Source organism: Protobothrops mucrosquamatus, unplaced genomic scaffold (assembly GCF_001527695.2).
Source record: "Protobothrops mucrosquamatus isolate PMUCROS unplaced genomic scaffold, P.Mucros_1.0 scaffold465, whole genome shotgun sequence".
Taxonomy (NCBI): Eukaryota; Metazoa; Chordata; class Lepidosauria; order Squamata; family Viperidae; genus Protobothrops; species Protobothrops mucrosquamatus.
In genome coordinates, this window is record NW_015386786.1 from 151220 (window position 1) to 159609 (window position 8390).

Sequence of the window (8390 nt, forward strand, 5' to 3'; positions counted from 1 at the left end):
CTCTGCTCTTTTACATTCTACATTGTTGTCTTTAGAGAAACGTTTTGATTATTGCTGCGAATGGGCCTAGAACCCTGTGGAGGGCAGATGGGACATGAAGTTTTAAATTAGGGCAGGCATCTGTTTGTTGTTGGAAGCCTTGTAGTCGTCATCGTTGGGGTGAAAATAAACGACTACTTGGGCTGTGGGGAAAATGATACGTGCCGCTCATGTTTTTGAGGTTTCAAGATGTAACTAAAAGAAAAAAGTAATAATGTTTTTCCTAAAACCATCGTTTTTACAAAAGATAGGGCTACTCCCGATTTGTGTTCCCAGGGTTGCCTACCTGTTTAAAATACATACATTTTGAAAAGATGTTATTTTGGGGAAGTGTTTTTCACTGATGGATTTGATTCATAGGGACAAATAGGTACTAGTGATATAGGCAGTCCTTGGCTTACAACAGTTCATTTAGTGACCATTTGAAGTTACACTGGCACTGAAAAAAGTGACTAATGATAGTTTTACCCAGCTATAACCATTGCAGCATCCCCATGGTCACGTGATCAAAACTCAGTGGTTTGACAACTGACTCATATTTATGACAGTTGCAATGTCCTGGGTTCATGTGATTCCCTCTTTGCAACCTTCTGACAAGCAAAATCAATGGGGAAGCCAGATTCACTTAACCACCGTGTTACTGATATAACAGCTGCGGTGATTCACTTAAAATGGGGCAAAATTCACTTAACAAATGTTTTACTTAGCAAGAGAAATGTTGGGCTCAATTGTCAAGGACTTACCTGTACTATTCAGCAGTAGCATCTGTCTGTTTTTCAGAACTTAGATTTTTCGTAAAAATAAATTGTGACAGTCTCATTTAAATCTCTGCTTCTGCTTCATCAGTATTAGTGTTGTGTGTGTGTGTGTGTGTGAGAGAGAGAGACTGTGTGTGTGTAAGAGAAAGAGGGGGGGGCAGAGGCTGCACTTTTGATTGCTACTAAAATGATCCAGGCTCAAGGAATCCTGGAAATATAATTTTCTGAAGGATCCAATTCGGGTTGGTGACCAGGATTAGAGATTTAGTCTTCCAAGCTTTTGGACTCATACTGGAGATTCTGGTGAGAGAGAAATTCCCTGAATATGGTCTCCAGCATGAATCTAAAAGCTTGGAAAACTAAACCTCTGATCTCGGTCACCAACCCGGATTGGATCCTGCAACATTGTCTTGGGACACATATATTTGCCTTCATTTGTGATATAATTTTCTTAACATTTCTGGTTTTTGCATTCCTTCACTGGGAGGACGAATTTCAGCAGCACATGGATGGCCAAAAGCTGAAGCACATTAGGGATGCACAAAGCAATTTTCTTTTTCTTTAGAAACACGCTATCGGTAAGGTTAAAAATTCAGTGGAGAGAATATATGGCAATATCCTGTTGTTTCAAAGCTATTATACATGATTGGCAGTCTATATTTATTTTATCCTTCATTAAATTGCAACATAAAATTAAATATACTGTAAAAATTGGTTTGGTGATGAATGCCTTGAGAGAGTTCTTATGTTCACAGCAGCCAAATGAAATTTTTGCATAAAATGTTCTTCATTAAAAAAAAATATCCCTTTCCCCTTTCTTATCCCTCAAGAATATTGTTGATGTTAATTAGCAGGATGAACGTCTAAATGTAAATCTCACAACATGATTTTGCTACCATTACAAATAATATGGCAATTTTAAAGGTAGCCATATAATAGTTAATGTCAGAATTAATAGAATTAGAAGGAACCTCAAGATGACTAATCTGTTTTGTTATTCATTCATTTTCTTTTCTTTTCTTCTTTCTTTCTTTCTTTCTTTCTTTCTTTCTTTCTTTCTTTCTTTCTTTCTTTCTTTCTTTCTTTCTTTCTTTCTTTCTTTCCTTATGTCTTTTGAGAGCCACTTGATATACCGACTCTCTGTGGCCTGACTCTTTCTGCAAATCATTTGGGGATTTTTGAGTATTCCTGCTGAATGTAAGGAAAAGCAATCTTTTTGTGAGCTTTCAACCGAGCCTTAAGCACTAAGTGTATTAAGCTTGGGCCTGGTTTCTCTTTAAGCTTCTAATGCTTTTTTTGTTTAAAAAGAAAAAAGAAAGAAAAGCAAATGGTCTTTAAGGCCCACTTAAGAGGATTCAGCTCCAAGACAACTCTCTTTGCCTTAAATTGATGCTCAAGGCATGAATTTTAAGTCTGAGATAGCAAAAATTAGTGATCGTATTGTCCCATATCTAATATGTAACTTTAAGGATTACTGTATTTCAAGTAAGGTTGCAGATCAGGGATGTCCAACCCTGTCCAGAAGTCTTAAAGTTGCCAAGGTTGGACGCCTTTGCTCTAGATCTTATTTTTCTTCTGGCCATCTACTAAAGATCATATTCACAGGAACATTGCCCCGTAGTGTAAATGCAGGTTGGGATGTGGCCAGTGCCAAGATTGGAGGAAGCTCTCTCCTTCTGATACTTCTCTATTAATTCCTCTGATTTGGTAAGATCTTTTATTGCTTGGCCCAAGAATGTTTGCTGTTGCATTGTAAATAACCCATAGGTTTGCCTCCCATGAATGAAAGCTTGAACACGATTGCTGTACAAAGCGTTGTTGAAGGGTCTCACTTGGTTTACTCTGAAAACTCAAAAGCATTTTATTATTGAATACTTAGGATTGTTATTTGACCGTTTTATGGAATGTTTGCCAAGAATTACACACACACACACACACACACACACACACACACACACACACAAAATGTGGGCATTATAATGCAGTTTGCATAGATTAGTACATAAAGAGATCAGAGTAATTGTGGCATCATGGCTGCCCTGGAATAAAAAAGAACATTTACTCTGCAAATGCTGTGTAACAGCTTTGGTCATTGCCAATAACTAATTATGTGCTAAAAAACAGTTTGCATATCATGTTTGCCTCAACTGCTAGCTCTAGTAGGGCCACTTATTACACAGATAGAGTGGAAAACAGGCACACATAGAAACCAGAATCATCTTTCAGTCTGATGATTGTAGCAACCAAAGGTTTACAATTAGGGAGTCTCATGCATCTTTTAATAGGTTTTGCTCTTAAAATAAGTAGCAACCAGCATCCTCCATGACGTATGCTAAAATAAATTTAAAAAGTCCAGAAATTAGAGACAGAAAAGGCATTCACTGTGTTAAGTCCCAGTTGCACTTAACCAGGATGTCTAGACATTAAATATTACCTAATTATCTTGCAGAGGACAATGGGAAATTATTTCCTTCAGATTCATGGCAAAGAATGGTGCTGCAACTGCTCGTAAATTAGTACAGGGAAAGCCAAAGATCTGCCCTAAAACAGAGGTAACCACACTAGGCTTCTCAGTTTCTTTCTGAAAATTAAAAGGAGTGCTGGTTGTCAGAAAAATGATTTGGGCCGTTTGCTATTTTTACTTGATTAACTTAGTTTCAGCTTGACTGTCAATTATCTAGTCGAGACACTGATTCATTATGGATTCTGCTAATGTTTTAAGAGAAGATGGGAACAGTATAAAGAATAAAATATATTTTGATATAAAACTTTTCACATGGTGTTTTGAGACAGTGCAACTGTTCCAGAGTTCCATGACCAAAATGTTAGATTTTTATGCAATCAGACCTCTTAAGCTCTGTTTGGGGGTTTTTTGGGGGGGGGGGGGCGCTCTGGTCATAAATTACTGAAGTTGTTATAGCTGTAATTATGCTGAAGTATTGTCCCTTCCCCAACACCATCCAGATGATTTGCAATTTATGCTCCGAGCCTTCTGATCTCACTTTTTTTTGAAACGCCAGAATTGGCTTTGTCTCGTAGCATTAGAAACCTCCGTCTTCTTCCAATCCTGAGCACCTTTTCAGAACAGAGCACGTTATCAAAATTTGTGGTATACATCTACCTAACAGGACTATTAATCTAATTCTGGTTGGTCACTGCAATAAAGGATGTTTATTACCACTGAGTGGGGAAAGGAAAGCTGGCAAATTAAGTGCCAGAAATCTCTAAGCTCTGCATATTACTCTATTTTATTTCACGGCCTGCTCTGTTTTAGGGGATTGCCGTCACAGCTTTATTTTATCTTGCCTTCTCTTCGTCAGTGGCCATTAAAAAGTCTAAACAAAAAAAAATCAAACTGAAAAACAAATGTAAAAATAAAGGAGATCTAGGGTTCTAGAGCTGCCAAGAAGTCAACATGGGACCTTCTGCAAACTCTATGACCCTTCCTCCAAGGCTAAGCCACACAAGGGCAGTGAAGCCCTTAAAACCTGAAGGATCAAAGATATTCAAGAGCACATAGGGGCATTTATATGGCATTTGCCAGGAACCTCTTAAAGCAGCTGCATCTGTCCCCAAGATTATTCATCTGGCTTCAACACCTGCAGCAAAACCTTGAAAAAAAGACTGTTTGAAAGAGTTTGAGCACATCCATGTGCTCTAAAGCAGCAGTCCCCAAACTTTCTGGCACCAGGGACTGGTTTTGGAAGAAAAATTATCTTCCATGGACCGGGGGAGGGGGGGATGGTTTCGTGAGCAACCTAGATCTGGGCTTTTCAACCTTTTCACCCATTGTACCACTTTGAGGATATGGCAATATCCGAGTACCACCAGTCACCTAGCAAGGTGTCAAAAACTTGATGAACCACCCAAAAAAGGAAAAAAGTGATAAAGTACAGGTGGTCCTCGACTTACAACAGTTCGCTTAGTGACTGTTCGAAGTTACAATGGCACTGAAAAAAGTGCCCCCCAAGCCACAGCCAAGCAAGACACCTGCCTGCCCACCCGGCGGCGCTTTTCCTCCTGTCCGAGGTTTTCATTGTTGTGAGCATTTCTGTTGAGGATTGGCAGCGGGGGTGGGGTGGGGGTGTTTGGTTTTTATTCCCCCCGTCTGCTGGGTGGTTGCAGCAGGTTTTGGTCACTTCACATGACCCTGGGACACTGTGACCATCATAAATCTGAATCAGTTGCCAAGCATCTGAATGTAAATCACAAGACCCTGGAGATGCTGCAACATTCCAGCTGATCGGCGCTTCTTCTGGGCTCAGCAGAAGGGCCAGGATCAGTGCTGAGCTCCAGCTGATTGGTGCTTCTTCAGGGTTCAGCAGAAGCACCAGGATCAGCGCCGAGCTCCAGCTGGAGCCTGGCACTGATCCTGGCGCTTCCACTGAGCCCTGACAGCCCTGCAACTCCAGCCATCTCTCGCTCAGGCTTGTGCAGTGCTGCCACCGATTCAGCTCATTCCCCTCCCCCGCTACCACCTTTCTAGGATGATCGCGTACCACCTGCCAGGTGCCAATGTACCACAGGTGGTACCTGTACCACTGGTTGAAAAGCCCTGACCTAGATCCCACACATGCGCAGATAAAGCTTTGCTTGCTTGCATGGCTCAGTCCTAACAGGCCTTGGACCAGTCCCGGTCTACAGTATGGGGTTGGGGACACCTGCTTTAAAGCATGCGTTGCCCTTCAGATCTGAAGAACTGTGTAGCCCACTGCACAACCTGCTTTTGACCAAGGGGCAAACTTCTCCTTTGAGTCACAAGGTGAGGATTTACTACAAAAAGTGAATAATTTGAGGAGAAAAATCGGGTTTTGAGGAAAGCCTCCTTAAATTTGGCAGGAATTCATGCTTTTAACATAATATAACCAAAGTACTCTTTTAGTGATTGGAGGCATTAGATCTCTGCCAGCTGCCAGCAGAGACATACATCCAGAGTAATGGACTATATTATGGAAAACAGCACTGGGCTGTTTTGAATGCATTGTCGGAGTTTACAGTCAATCATATAATGGCACAACAAGGTAACTGGAAGTTTGTTGACACTCATATGTTGTCTTGAATACAACAAAATATTGCTGGTTTTATGGAAAACCCCAGGACAGAAAACAACAGCAACCTTCAACTGATTTTCACTTGGATATTTAATAACAGCTTGATGTACATAAATATTTAGGTAAAAGCAATAATAATCACTATGAAATAATATTTGTATATATAAACTTATAAAGAATTTGTAGAAATTAGACCTCAGTTCAAAAGGCTACCTATAACTGCTTAATAAAATACAATAATGAAATGTAATTTTAACTCAGGCTATAACCCTGCCAGTCCTGTCTTCAAGAGCCTTTTTCCCATTGAGATCTGCCAAGCAAAGCAAAACCTATTCTAGCTCCTATAGAATTTATTCTCATCCATTGGAGAATCCTCTCCTGCGGTTTAAAAATGGAGACATATTCTGTATATTTAAGCAGAAAACTTTATTGACCCACTCTTCTGAGGCAAGACAAGTACAAAGTCTTCCCAACTAGTAAAGCAACTGAAGGCATAATTTAAAACCCTGAGTCAGTAATAAAGGGGGGAAAAACTAAATAACAATCATCAGGATAGTGAGACGTGTACATCTGATGCCAATTTCTGTCCATTCCCCTCTATGCCATTTGTCACCTGCTATCTCAGCTCCTTGTCTCTGCCAATCCCAATCTGTTTTCCCAGCTGCCATACGGAACCATAGAGTTGGCAGTGACCAAAGAGGCCCTCATATCCAACCTCTTGCACACTGCAGGATTCACTACACTGTCTCCAATAAATGACTCTCCAGCCTCTGTGTGAGAATCTCCAGTGAAGGGGAAGAAACCACTTCATGTAGTAGCCTTGACCCTGGCTCACAGGTAACTTTTCTATCATTTTCCTGACTGTTTCTTTTGTCTTCCTTGGCTGCCTTAGTCACAGGCTATCCCTTGCTCTTGAGTAGTCTTTCTATTTCATTTTAATGTTCTGGCTCTGATTCCTTTATACCTCCTCAGAATGCTTTGCTAAGTTAATTATTTCCTTATTTTTGTTCTAGCCATTTTTTTAAGGTTTCCTTTCTTTAGGACAAGGTTCTGTCTAGTAGAGTCTCTTGATCTTCATGTTCCTTGACTCTAGGTTTGCATGCATGCTTTTGTACCCACAACTTTACATCTTTTATTATCCTATCAAAATTCTAAAATATGGGGTTTTCTTTCTCTCTTTCTCACCTCTTCTAGGTCAGGGCTTTTCAACCTTTTCACCCATTGTACCACTTTGAGGATATGGCAATATCCGAGTACCACCAGTCTCCTAGCAAGGTGTGAAAAACTTGATGACCCACCCCCCCAAAAAGGAAAAAGTGATAAAGTACAGGTGGTCCTCGACTTACAACAGTTCGCTTAGTGACTGTTCGAAGTTACAATGGCACTGAAAAAAGTGCCCCCCAAGCCCCAGCCGAGCAAGACACCTGCCTGCTCACCCGGTGGCGCTTTTCCTCCTGTCCGAGGTTTCCATTGTTGTGAGCATTTCTGTTGAGGATTGGCAGTGGGGGTGGGGTGGGGGGGTGTTTGGTTTTTATTCCCCCTGTCTGCTGGGTGGTTGCAGCAGGTTTTGGTCACTTCACATGACCCTGGGACACTGTGACCATCATAAATCTGAATCAGTTGCCAAGCATCTAAATGTAAATCACAAGACCCTGGAGAGGCTGCAACATTCCAGCTGATCGGCGCTTCTTCTGGGCTCAGCAGAAGGGCCAGGATCAGTGCTGAGCTCCAGCTGACTGGTGCTTCTTCAGGGCTCAGCAGAAGCACCAGGATCAGCGCCGAGCTCCAGCTGGAGCCTGGCACTGATCCTGGCGCTTCCACTGAGCCCTGACAGCCCTGCAGCTCCAGCCATCTCTCGCTCAGGCTTGTGCAGTGCTGCCACCGATTCAGCTCATTCCCCTCCCCCACTACCACTTTTCTAGGGTGGTTGCATACCACCTGCCAGGTGCCAATGTACCACAGGCGGTACCCGTACCACTGGTTGAAAAGCCCTATTCTAGGTGACTTGCCCCCTTCCCTTATTCCAATTTCCTTGCAGGCTGTTTACTGACAAGTCCCTTATCTAACCCTACAATAAGTGAATTATTAATGTACAGATAAATAATTATGCCAGATCCATTTTCAGATATAAAATGAATAAAGAATGAGATTGCAGAACTGGAAAGTTAGCCTTGCTCATATTGCCTACAAACCTAGAAGAATAATCCAGAACAGTTATTGTTTTTGGATTGGGAGGCCCTTCTTGTGGTTAAGCCAGGTGATACATTCTACATGGAACTACCCTTAGACTACTTAGATGCCACAGCTGTTCAAGAATGCAGCAAGGCAAGCAGTTATGCATCTCCACCATTTTTCTCCATGTAATACCTTTATTTCATAAACTGCACTAGCTCTTGTTGGCATCTGGGTGCAATTCCAGGTGACAGTTGTCAACTCTAAAGCCTTTCATGCCTGGATACCTATAGGATTGGATGCTTCAGCCTCTCCAGTAAGATCTGGCAGGACCAGATGCTCCAGGTGTCATCAATAAAGCAATGTCATC